Genomic DNA, 12992 nt, shown 5'->3' with positions numbered 1-12992 from the left:
CACCTACAAAGAGAAAACATTCAATAACAGATTGTGTATATAAAAATGTTGCAAATGTATAATTTTCAATAAATCTTTTTTTTTTTTCGTAGCTAACATTCAAATAAATCGTTGCAGACTTGTTAAATGAGGCTACAAAAAGTTCACTAATATTTTACTCACGATGATAATTTAAACTACCAATTCAAAAGACTTTACTCAAATTACTCAAGATACACTTAACTCTTGGTATTCGCCAGGGTTTGGTTTTTTCAAAATCTCGTGAAAACCAAATAAGAATGCCTACCGGGAAAATTGAGTTTGGTTTTGTGGAATATCTCAAAGATAAACGTTAACTGTAAAATAAAATATTGCAAATTTTCTGATATAAAACGCTTTAAATTATTTCTAAAAAGCAATGAATAATTTTATTAAATAATAAAAGAAAACAAAAATTTCGAGTAAAAGATGAAAATTCGGCAGGAAAATCTTGATATTAAAAGAATGTAAGAAGGAAAGTCTACATATTCTGTAGAATAACTTTTATAATATACTGTGTAATTTTAAATATTTTGATAAAAATAATGATCTTTTAAAGCTACAATATAAACATCGAATATTAGACAAACAGCAAATTTACCGTTCAAGAAACGAACAGTAGCAAATTTTGTTTGTAATAAATTAATTCTGACTGGTGTATTTACACCGATTGCGTTCCATCACGTGATTGTGACGTCATAACCGACTGTAACTTAGAATTATGCTTGTCCAGCTTCTTGTCGTCACGAAGTAGCGACATCTCGTGGTAAAAAACAGAACTACGGCTACGGAATCGTTCTGTAATTATCACGCGACACGCTACCTTGAAAAGTTGACTTTACAAATTGGGCATTCTGGCGGATGCTAGGCAAACGATGAAAGAAATGCCATGGTCTTCTCATACATATCGAGGTCTGTTCTTAGCTCTTCGATCCCATTGTTTGGAATCTGTCAAGGCAATTTCATGATAACATCGATAGGGGCGCTGTTACAGGCCCTGGAATATGAGTTAGTGAAAAAAAATCCAAAAATAATTTATTGTCACATTTATCTTCCAAAAATCTATATTGGATCTATAAGACCGTGATTTTATTTAACTATCTTGAAATTAATAAATCAGTGATTTCTTTTGTGTGAGTCTCGTTGCCATATCCACATTGAAGCCGAAGCCAAGGGATGTGACACACACAATGCTTTAGTTGCATTCTCAATTTAAACAAAATTTTTTGTTGGTAATGCGTCGATGTAATTTTTCACAGCCAGGACCATTCCAGTAAGTCTGAGTTGAAGATAACGAGCTTCTTCTGTGCTGAAGTCTAATCAGGCTGTTTGTTGGTGTTGTCCGGCTCTCCGTAAGATTTTTCTGTCTCTGTCTAGCACAACACGACACAAATAGCATGCTACTATACTGGTGGTCCAAAAAAAGTGAGACACGGAAATAACATGGAATTTTATATTGGTTAATTTTTAAACTGCTTGGCTGTATTTAAAAGGTTACTGATGTATAGATTGTATTAATTATAAAAATTAAGACTTAATAATTCTTGTACCAGTGTTAAAAACAAAAAAATCTAGTAATCCATGATGTAAAAAATAATTTATTTTAAAATTTACTACTGATTTGCATTTCATAAATCTAATAGTAATTTACAGATTTATAATAATTTACAAATAATTATAATAGATTTCACTATTGTTTGGTAAATAATTAAGGGTAATTTAATTTAGGGAATACTGCTAAATTATTTTTTCATAATTAATTAATTTTTTATTATTTTGAGACCCCCTTGATTTATGAGGCCCCAGGCGTTGATCTCGTGCTCCTGTGTAGAAATCCACCACTGTCTCCATGTATTACTTTCTTCACAACATTCCAACTTACCTGTCATAAGGCCGCAGCAAGCCTCCTTTGGCATCTTCTCTGGATATGGTTTTTCATCCATGCCTTTCGTATACTATCCTGCGAAGGAAGTTCATGAAATGACAAGCCGGGTGTCTTCCCTTTCGTCGATTTGCAACGTGGTACGAAGCAAATAAGACATAACTAGTATGGTTTATGTCCTTAATTAATCACACTATTGTCTTATTCGCCTATGCGCTCGTACAAATAAAATTATGCGAAATAACTTCACCAGAAACGTGTTCAACTAGCACAACGCCATTGAAACGTCAAGACGAGCATGGCGCTCCTAGCGATAAAACCGTGCGAATTGGCTGGCAGAAAAATGTTTACGCTAAGAACAGGCCTTGATATGTGTGAGAAGGCCATGGGAATGCGGACAAATTTTAGCACATAGGTCAGCGATTCCCCGGTTGGGAATCGCTGACCTATGCGCTAAAAACAATCAATAATGGCGGATGTACTATAAGAATATTCGGATTCTGCGCCGAAGCGTTTGGCGACATCACTGCACTCGAAGCTGTTTTAAATGAAAATATATTTTTCATTATACTTGTGTCCTCCTTCATAATTCTCAATTAAAAAAAAAACTTTTTACATGTAATTGTACTGAACAGCGCTGTATAATCGACCAAGGCTCCACTGTTTGACCAACACGCGAAATAAAACTTAGGAAAATGGGCTGCCAATGGGTACGCAAGTCAAAAAAGGTTGAGAACCGCTGGTATAGAAATTAATTATTACAGCTTCCTCACCTTTCTACATTACCCCACGATTTATCATTACAATAGCCGCATGGTGTCGCTTCTACTACAATTATTTTTTAACTTTCCATACTGACCACGTGACTTTCTTCTTTCTCAAAAAATAGCACTCGTGCTTGATGGGGAAATCACTCTAGTTAATACTATTGGCTCTTAAGCTGTTATTAACACTTAAGAGTTATTGATAGAGCTGAAACTATTTTACTTATGGTTTGTAAATCATTTTAAAACTCACAGAACTGATATTATTATTCCTGTCATACCGAATTTATCGCTTTGTATAGTATGGTATAAATTTTGAATTGAAATCAAGTGACTTCCGGTCCTGACTGGTGGTTTATCTGGGCTCCCGGTCCCTAAGCTTTCCATACCTTATCTCGAAATTAATCCATCTAACACCATTCTCGGGATCAGCGAAGGGCAAACGACGGACGACCGACAATCGGAATGTATAGGCCTACAAATTGAAAATTGCGGCTTAAGATTTATATTTACTTTTTGTTTCTAAATATTTTGTTCGATATAATTCAGGGGACGACAACAAACTAATAGTGTGTTACCTGAACATAATGAAATGCCGACAACTTAATCTAAAGAAAACTGAAACCTTATAGGGGCATTAAATTTCGTTTTACTTGCACTTATTTCTGCCTCCAAAAGTGGAAAATCAGTGTAATTTGGCCCAGAAGTCTTTCGATAATTCAATCTTGAATAAATTAAAATCTCATAAAAGTTATAAAATGCAATTTTAACAGTAAAGTATATCCAGTCGTCACTAGAAAATGGCGACCTATAGACATGTCCTTACCTATTATAAATATAACCGCAATAAATGGGCATAGTTTTTGTTTTTTGTCGTGGTTTATTTCACTATTAATAAAGACATGCCAGAGATATTAAACAAAATTTTTCCTCCGTTTTTGGGGGTCTCAAAACAGATTTGCAAAAAACCCGGAGTGTCAAATTTGACTAGTACAATACTTTCTGGTGTTAATTACCTGTACTTACAACAGCCGGAAAGTCTTATTCAAGACAAATCAGTAAATTCTTACATTTTATTGTCGATTAAATGCACATTACAATTTTGTATGGTAATTCCGAAACCGTTTTCGTTGCAACGATTATTTTAGGGTCCGGAATTATAGCCACATTTTAAATTCAGGTAGTAATCGAACTCGCAAGTCCAACCGTCGCAACATTCCTTATCTTTTCTGCAAAATTCTCCAAACTTTTTCGTACATCTAAAATACAAAAGTAAATTCGGTAACAAATGAAATCGAAGACAAACGCAGGGCGACCCAAAAGTCGGTTACCCGAGGTTAAAAGTACTTTGAAAGAACTGCGGAAACCCACCGAATCGCGAATAAAGTCGCGGCAACTATTTGGGAACAAAAGGTATCCAGTAGTCTTAGAAGGTTCTCCGTTAACTGACTTTTGGGTCAACTGTGTACCGAATACTACTACATCAACTGCCGTATAACATTAAATATCGCCAATTAATAGCCCGATAATATTATTGTATTACGAAACCCAACATTGGGTTTCGAAACCCATTACAATATTTGCCAATTATAATTGGCGAATATTGTAATGTATCGGGTTTCGTAAGATGTTTATATGTACTGAATGCGAGTTACACACGTACAGTACACGAATTCACCGAAAATTTCGTCCGTAATAGAGACGATTAATTGGGCGGAGTGGTAAAACCACCGAGCACTAGTAGTTGGTCGTGGGTTTTTGCCTATTCAACGTGGTTTTCCGGGTTTTCTTCACGTTATTAACACCGAAATAGGGGAGTGTCTCCCTTAGGAAGGACAAGTTTTAACTTATCTTACAGTATTTAAGTTCTTAGGATCGATCTCTCCATACCAAAATACGCTAATTAACGCTATGTACAGTACTTATAAACAAACTACGGAAGGAAACCATTTATAATCTCTCCGGAAATCATTAACGAAATGTGCTAATTTGCGTCTTTGAAACAAGATCACACTCCTACTTGGCAATATTTTTGGATTTTTTTTCCATTCCACTCTGTAGATACTAAGAGCCTTTTTTCAAGCCAATGGGGCGGGTGACTGATAAGAGACGGCGCCATCCTTTAAAAAATTCTTGGAATTTATCCACCACTAGGATTCGAACCCGGGTTCCCCAAAGCGGTAGACTAACGCCTTAGTCACCTAGGGGGCATATTTGGGTTTCTGTACCTGGCGATATGTTCTTTTAAGAAACAATCGATCCCGAGTTATATTAGTCACGCGAGTATGGAGGGAAGATATGGAAGAAAATATTTAATAGAGAAGGCCAATTTGCCAAGTTAACATTTTTAAGCCCACCAGTTTGGTCGAGTGGACAGAACCATTGAACACTGGTCGTGTGTTTGCAGCTGGCCGGTCACGTAGTTTTCTGGGCTACGTTTGTTACACCTAAATAGGGGTCCTGTGAAGGATTCCATCGCCCAGTTTTAACAATAAAACTGCACATTTCCAAAAATAAATAAATAAATACTCACCCTTTTGGGTCTTTTTCCCTACCTATAAAAAATCACCATCAATTATGACGAAAAAAGGGTATTATTTAATCAATTTCGAAAATCATACATTACCACGAATATAAAAGGCATTGCTTATTGTTGCCACCACCAAAATCAATAACAAAAGTTTCATGACTGCTTCGCTCCAATTTTTAGCTTAAAATCCTATAAATATTGATTTGATGCAATAACGGCAGGAAATGATAATTTTTAGTTTAATTCATTCTGTCGTAGATAATTTTAATTACCAGAAACGGATGGAACACTTTTTATGCGGCCATTAAAATTGAAAACAGATGCAAGTTTTGCTTTTAAATAAATTTATTACTAATTGTAGGGGAGGCAACGTTTCCGTTCGTCCCCCTCGAACAGACGTCACTAGTATGAGTACCCAGCTGTGGAAACCTGGCATTCTGGCAACCACAGATTAACATAAGTCATTTTATTTTGAGAGGAATTTTTGCTCCTTTTCTTTGCCATGCCACACGAGATTTTAATTTCTCCAGTACAAAAACTACGAACAATCATATAATTTACAGCACCTTCCACTTCTCTAGATTCCTCTCGATCCGCCACTGCAATACGACCAAGCGCAGCTGTTTGTCACCCAGATCAACCCGTTAACAACTGTGGTTCTTTCTTCGTCCAGTGTGAAAAATCGCAACCTTAATCAAACTTAGATTTAACGCCGCATTTTGTTCGACATCAAATCGAGTGTGGCGTTCAACTGGAGCACCTCAAATACGAAGAATTAGGTATTATGAGGCTTACGTACGAGTTCGAGAGAATAAAAGTCGGGTGACATAATGTCGTTCGCAATGCAAAATCGTACGTTTAGTAATTCGCAGATGCTGAAAGAATCTAAGGCAAAGGCACATTTGGTATTATTGCAATGACAGATTGATAGGAATTTAGAGCAAAAGAGTGGAAATATTCAGAAGAGAACTTTGTTCTGTACGAATGACGCCCGCGAAGAATTAGTGATAGCGAGCTGTCTGTTATATATATTTTTACAGCGTCCTAACTATAATTCTTCGTACTTTTGTACTATAGAAATTAAAATCGCCTGTGCCATGGCAAGAGAAACGAGCAAAATGACAGAAGTCACTTTGTTTTCAGGGGAGTGCCAGGTTTCCACATTTGGGTGCTCGGACTAGTGACCATGACGGTTCGATTCAAGCGGGCGAAAATTTTGCCTCCAAGAATGCAGGACGAATTTCATCTCGTACGACTCGTCCTCTCTACACTCCCACCCCACTAATGTGCATACGTACAGTACATAACTTACATCGAAAGCTGTTTTTTCCCCTCCGCCCGATTAAGCGCTTACCTACAGTGACCTCTAATTACTCTGTACTTACCCATCTCCGTAGCTGGGCTCTGATAGGAATTAAAGCAGTGCCCAGATGTATGTGTTTTCGCTATCATCACAAGCTTAGGTGTAAAAAGAAACCACCTATCCCTGTAGCCCATCCCAATCATTTATCCCTAGCTAGGGAACATTCCTATTCGGTAAAAATAAAAAGTATGGATTTGAAATTATTAAATTCGTTAAGCCGCAAAGTAATTAATAGTTTCATTTTAAAAACGCACCCGCCAATATTACAAGAAACGAAAATGCAAATTGATTGCCGTTTATTGCTACATTTCTAATTAAATATGGCGAGTGTCGACGATGTAAACATCTCCCAACATGCAGATTTCGATAATGTAATTATTTGAATACAATTTGCACGACGAAACCATCTGCAACAAGCGGCAAGTTGTCGAGTAATGGCATTCCTCGACTCCTATAAATTTTAATGCACGCATGCACAAAAGCAAAGTTTATAAACATTTAATACCGAATAACGTCACTAAAGCTGAAGATAAACGAAACGTTGCTCGATCTGATTAAGGAGTAAAGCTCAATTTCGTCATCACCCAAACGCTAAAATTCTCGAAGCATGCTCGCTTATGCAGCCATTTTAATATTGCTGACAACTTCGGTCAGCGGAGAATCATGTAAGTTGCCCTTTTTCTCCCAGTTTTCGGTCGATTAATCGATTAATCAATCGATTTTCTCGCGCCAGTTCCTTACAGACCGGCCGCGCATTTGAGAAACTGCACGGAAAAATTTGGCATCGACGACTGCAGAGCGGGTTGTATCAGCTTGAAGTACAAGTGGGGGACTTGTATCATGTATCCCAAAGGAGACGGACTGTGGCATCCTCTATGCTCTTGTTTTACAAAAACAATGGGAAAGCTGGAGATAGATAACGATTACGGTGAGTAAAAAAAACTGTTAAATAATGTAAAAAAACTGAATGAAAATTATAAAGTTACTCTTCTTCGTTACAGACGACTTACTGAAATAATTTACGTTGTTCGATTTTTTTAAAAAACTGCTGGTAATGGATCTTTAGATAAATTAGTAACAACCTTGATGTGTATCTTATCGCTAGTGTACATTAGAAAATCACTATCAATTAATTTCAGTTAATAATAAACAAATTCGACATTGATTTTTTTTTTGTTACGCAATCTTTTAAATTTATTGTACATACTTTAAACGTTTTTTCCCTCCCTTCAGAGGTTTATTTTTTGATATTACACAACGATTGTCAGGATCAAATCCACAAGAGTTGTAGAAAGTAGGACCTCTTCCATACGAGTCCGTCAAAATTCTGCAAAAGAAAATCCTAATTACTAAGAAAACAGCAGCAATTTTAGCGTTTATATTCCGTGTTTAAGTGCGAAGAACCATGGGCGTCCACAGCGAGGAGCCCATGGAATCGAGTCCACGAATCAATCGTAAAAAAGTTAATTGAAATGCTTTGATGCAATGCTGCTCCCCCGGGAAATTTTCTGTGGAACCGATATTACGTTACGTAAAAATGAACTTACCGAAGCTGTAATCTACGTCCAGTTCGTGGAAGGACGTAGAGAAGCAGGAGCATACGGGAAACCAAAACACAGCAGCATCTGGTAAATCTATGCAAGCACCCCAAGCAAAATTTAAGCTGATGCAGTCGATTTTGCACTGCTCGCTGCTGTAATCGTCGGTGCAGTTTCTCAAGTAGGCTGACGGCCTGTAAGGAACTGAACGTGAAACGTCAAAAATCGCGATTCCTTTAATTCCATCCGCCATTAAGGGAAAAAAAAAGCACGAAACTCACACGATTCTGTTCCGGCGTGCCGAACAGTGAACAGAAACAAAGCATAAATCGCCCACGACATACCGAATTTTTTCGACGTCCTTTTTAATGAAATTCGGTTAATCGAATGTAATAATAAAACCATTAATTTAAATTAAAGTCTCCGGAAACCATTTAATTTTTTTTATGACTGCAGCAGATTTAAATATAAATCTGATTTAATTATCAAATTACATCTAGCTTGTACACAAATATTAATTTACAAAATTTAAATTAATCGTTTTTTTAAACAAAAAGACAAGACAAAACTCACATAATTAAGTAGCACGAATGTTTAATTATCATCATCATCATTTATTATTTTTTTCTCATTGCACAATGACAGAGGCTCACATTAACCTTGTGTATACAAAACAACCCTCGATAGGGGTGAAAAGCAATATCATAGGATTATTTGATATTTTTGTCCCTACGACATTTCATATGATCAGTACATCCACATAACATCACTAATTACAATCAGTATGAGGTAATATCAACGAGAACTGCGGTTCCCCCCTCAGGCAGTCTAAGTCCTCATCAAAAAAGAACTCGACGGAGCTCAGACTCAGCATCGATCATATTAACTACAAAAGATGTTTATGAAAAACATTTTATATATATTTATATATATAATATATATTTTATTATTATTATTATTTTTTACTATATAATAACTGAATCTGGCTCTGCAGTTCGCAACACATGGATTTCAAAATAATAATAATAATATTGACCAGAACGTAAACCCTAGTCAGGAGGGTTGGATAAAGTATAATATACATTGTTTACTCCTCCGGCGTACTATAAAATGATATTAATAAATTAAAATGTACAGTATACAAGGAATTCTCCTCCTCCTCTCTAACACGAAAAAGGAAGACTTAAATTAACATACGATTTCCTCATACACTTTTTCTCTCTCCCCCCTCCTACAACGTGCATGGCCTTGTTTCGGTTTTAAAAACTAATTCCCTGCAGCTTAGCCGAAAATTCGAAATTAATAAGGGGGGAAAGAAATTTGATATGCTGGCATTTTTGGCAAAGAACAAAATAATAATAAAAAAATCGTGTGTTGTGTGTGTACGATGCTATTATGACTGAAAAAATGGCTCCAAGTAAACCGATCTAGCCTAGAGATTTAGGTAAACACAAAGAAATTTCGATAAAATTTTTTTTTTTCCTTTTTCCCTTTTTTATACAAATAGCAAAAGACCAGTATGACAAGAATATACACTTTTGACATCAACAATTATACTGTACAATTCTTTATACGGGATTTTATCAAATCAAAAAAAGTCTCTCTTACATTCCTGTTTTTACTGTATTCAAATTTAACGCTCTTCTGCGTGTATATGTGTGTGTGGGTGTGTGTGTGTATATTAATGTACAAGACATATCACGGCATTAACCTAAAATACACCGAAAAATGTGCGTTAACGATGCGTTAATCAATGCTAAACTCGTATACACACGTACACACAATCGAAATTAAATTACAATTATTGAAAATTCCATTGTCAGATACAACAAGCCAGATGTCCGTCCGAAAAAACACAACTGAAATATTTATTTTTTAAATAGTTCTTACCGTGTATAACTTCTCTTTCTACCATTAATTTAAACTGGAAAATTTGGCATGCAAAATGGCACATGAAAATAAAGTGTGTGTGTGTGTGTGTGTGTATATATATATATATACATATACATATTTATTTAAAATTGATCTAAAGGTATACGACATGCAAATTAAAGAGTTTATATTCTAAATTGTTGGCTACTTTAAGCAGGCTAATTCATTCTTTTCTAATTTCCACAGTAACCAAACTGGAAAGGTCTATTTTTCTTCACCAGAATGTCAAATCAAGCATCCAGAATTTATTATTATTATTAATTGTTGTTCTATAACCATTTTTTAAGATATATTTATTAATATAACAGACTTACATGAGTATTATTATTATTATTATTATTTTTTAATTTTTTTTTTTTGAAAAAATTTGGCTCCAAAAGCTAAAGTTTTTACAATTTATTCCCTATAATATTTTGCTAATAATAGATAGCTTATTCATTAAAAAATTTTTGAAATAGATTCTAGTTTACAACTATGTCCATACATTATTTATTATTATTATTTAGTTAATTAATTATTATTATTTACAAGATTGCTAATTATTGATATGTTGTTGTTTGTCTTTCCAAAATTTCTTTATTCTTAACTTTTTTTTTTTTTGATTTAACTAGTTCTAAAATTAATTTAAGAATCAAAAATCATTCCTATATTAATTAGAAATTTGAATTTAAAATCATAAATCTTTGATAGTTTCCATTTAATGTACAGTAGTGCAGGGTTTGAATACATTTGGTCTTTGTTAAGGTGAAATCAAGAGCAGTTTGCTTTTGAGCTTGTAATGAATCTCTCTCAAGAAATCAAATTAATAAAATTTATCCCGGACACGGCACCGTGGAAATAGAGACGGATGCAATTGCTTTAAATCTGAGATGATAAGGTAGATACGGATGCAATTTGTTTACCCCCATCTACGGGTGCTCCGTGACAATTGGCGCAAGGTACGTGTTGTAGGGTCTTTATTTATTTTGATTTCACGTTATCAAGAACCAATTATTTTTTTAAAATATAAATAAGCTGGGAGGAATATCCAGTTTGGTATAACTGTATTTATAAAACAGGCAAAATAGAGAATGTAACAGAAAGAAAATTTTAACAGATTTCCATGCAGATTACAAGGAAATGATTTTCAAAATACAATAATCATAGAATTTAGTAGTAGTTCATAAGATGGATTAACTGAAATAATAAATAGGATTTATCGGTTAAAATTACATACGTAATATGGTACAATACAGTTAATAGTAATGCAAATTATTCAAGCTGAAGATCCTACAAAAGAACTATTTTTCATAAGATTGCAAATATTAAAGATACTACTGTTGAAGAACTGTAACCGAAACGAATCATTTCTGCATTTGAAGTTCAAAAATTGACTGAAAATCCTGTTTATAAATCCTTTACATATAATACTAAATAAAGAAGTTATGTTCAATATTCAGCTTTAGCAGTTTCCCAAAATCTGCACATGTCTAGAAAAGTACACTGCCAATTACATAGTAATAAAGATGATTTTTATTATCATTATACTTATGAACTTACCTGTAATTATCTGATTTTAATTTATTATTATTTATTTGTTTCAAGGATTTCTAAGTTAATTTCCTGACAATTTTTTTTCTTCTCCAAAAATCAATTCTTACAGTTTGATAACATTCTTAATAACTAGAGATTAACTATTATTTCTGCTACTTTAAGAAAATAAAAATTCAAAAAAGTAAATATATATCTTCTTTTTCTTTTCTTATGAAACTAGCACTTATTCTATGTAAAATATGAGCAAATATATACACATTTTTTTGCTATCTTTCTTTTAACAAAGCCCGTTGGAATAATTTTGTAAAAAAACTTTGCTTTACTTCATCTTGTTTTCACATAAAATAAACACTGGATCTTTTCTTTTGAGTAATCTAATTTTGAAAATTAATTTATAGAGACAAGAAAGAGAGGATCAACTTGCAATATTCAAACATTGCATACAACAGGAGAAAATTTGGGGATTTTATTGCACGGAACTGTCTATCGAGTCCTCAAATAACAAAATTTAAACTACAAAACTATTTTAATAGAGAATAAATACTTCAAACTATTGATAATTACTTGAAATGTACATTAAATTTTCCATCAAAAGATTAACAAGAAAGAAATTTTTCACCCTGCAGCATGCAATTCAACATAAAAGCACATTCAACGCTCATACTAATAAATACTAACAGTTACACCAACAGAACAGTATTTTCTCAAGTTCAAATCATGTATATCGTCTTAAAACTTCTCATAAAACATTCTAAAAGTCAAAACATTGAATTCTCCAAAACCCATAGAAATAAATAAAATAATTGGCAATGTTTGTAAATCACTTCACACATGCAATTTACCATAATATATTTTCAAATATAGAATATTCTTAGTCAACTAACTATAGTAACAGAACCCAAAACAAATTAATGTCTATGTTAAATTGTCGAACTAATTGTGTTAAAGTTAAAAGAATATATTAAACAACGTTAAATGAATAATTAATCAAACTATTTTAGATTTGTTGCTATAGTTAGATGAATGCTTGTAAGAATGCCCTATGTAAAATGCATATCTGAAGAAGAAACATGTAATATTTTATATTCATTTGAAGCACGCTTCAAGTTATTTATTTCTATGTTAATCTAAGAGAGTTAATGATGATATTTTTCCATATCTTAAAACTTGTCTTTAGTTTAATAATCTAAATATTTAAATAATTGATAACAACTTAATTGTAAATCCTGCATACTGACAACTATGCATGTACATAAATGCACTCGAAATTACAATTCACTCAAGCATTTTCCTTATTATGTCACTTAATAACAATTGGTCTTCAAAGGCTACTATGCAGAATACATGCATCAAAGTATCATTAAATCATCATAGAATAGGCATTAAAATATATTCTAGCACGTAGGATATGATCATAATATATTAAATGCAA

General features: G+C 33.6%; 2 long non-coding RNA genes across 3 annotated transcripts; one reads left to right on the top strand and one right to left on the bottom strand.

Moving 5' to 3' along the window:
* Nucleotides 1–6977: 6977 nt before the first annotated feature.
* On the top strand, nt 6978–12123 carry LOC136970935 (uncharacterized). Of its 2 annotated transcripts, none has more exons than XR_010880065.1 (3): nt 6978–7222; nt 7291–7485; nt 11959–12123. It is a non-coding gene; the product is annotated as an uncharacterized lncRNA (long non-coding RNA). The 2 variants fall into 2 exon arrangements; XR_010880064.1 differs by lacking the exon at nt 11959–12123 and adding an exon at nt 7559–7722.
* Nucleotides 7723–8496, bottom strand: LOC136970936 (uncharacterized). The gene is made up of 3 exons (XR_010880066.1): nt 8379–8496; nt 8105–8299; nt 7723–7884 (listed from the first exon to the last, which is right to left on the bottom strand). It is a non-coding gene; the product is annotated as an uncharacterized lncRNA (long non-coding RNA).
* Nucleotides 12124–12992: the final 869 nt, after the last annotated feature.

The sequence above is a fragment of the Centruroides vittatus genome, unplaced genomic scaffold, assembly GCF_030686945.1.
Source record: "Centruroides vittatus isolate TY-2023 unplaced genomic scaffold, ASM3068694v2 contig_2210, whole genome shotgun sequence".
NCBI classification, from domain to species: Eukaryota; Metazoa; Arthropoda; class Arachnida; order Scorpiones; family Buthidae; genus Centruroides; species Centruroides vittatus.
This window is presented reverse-complemented; position numbering and strand designations above follow the sequence as displayed.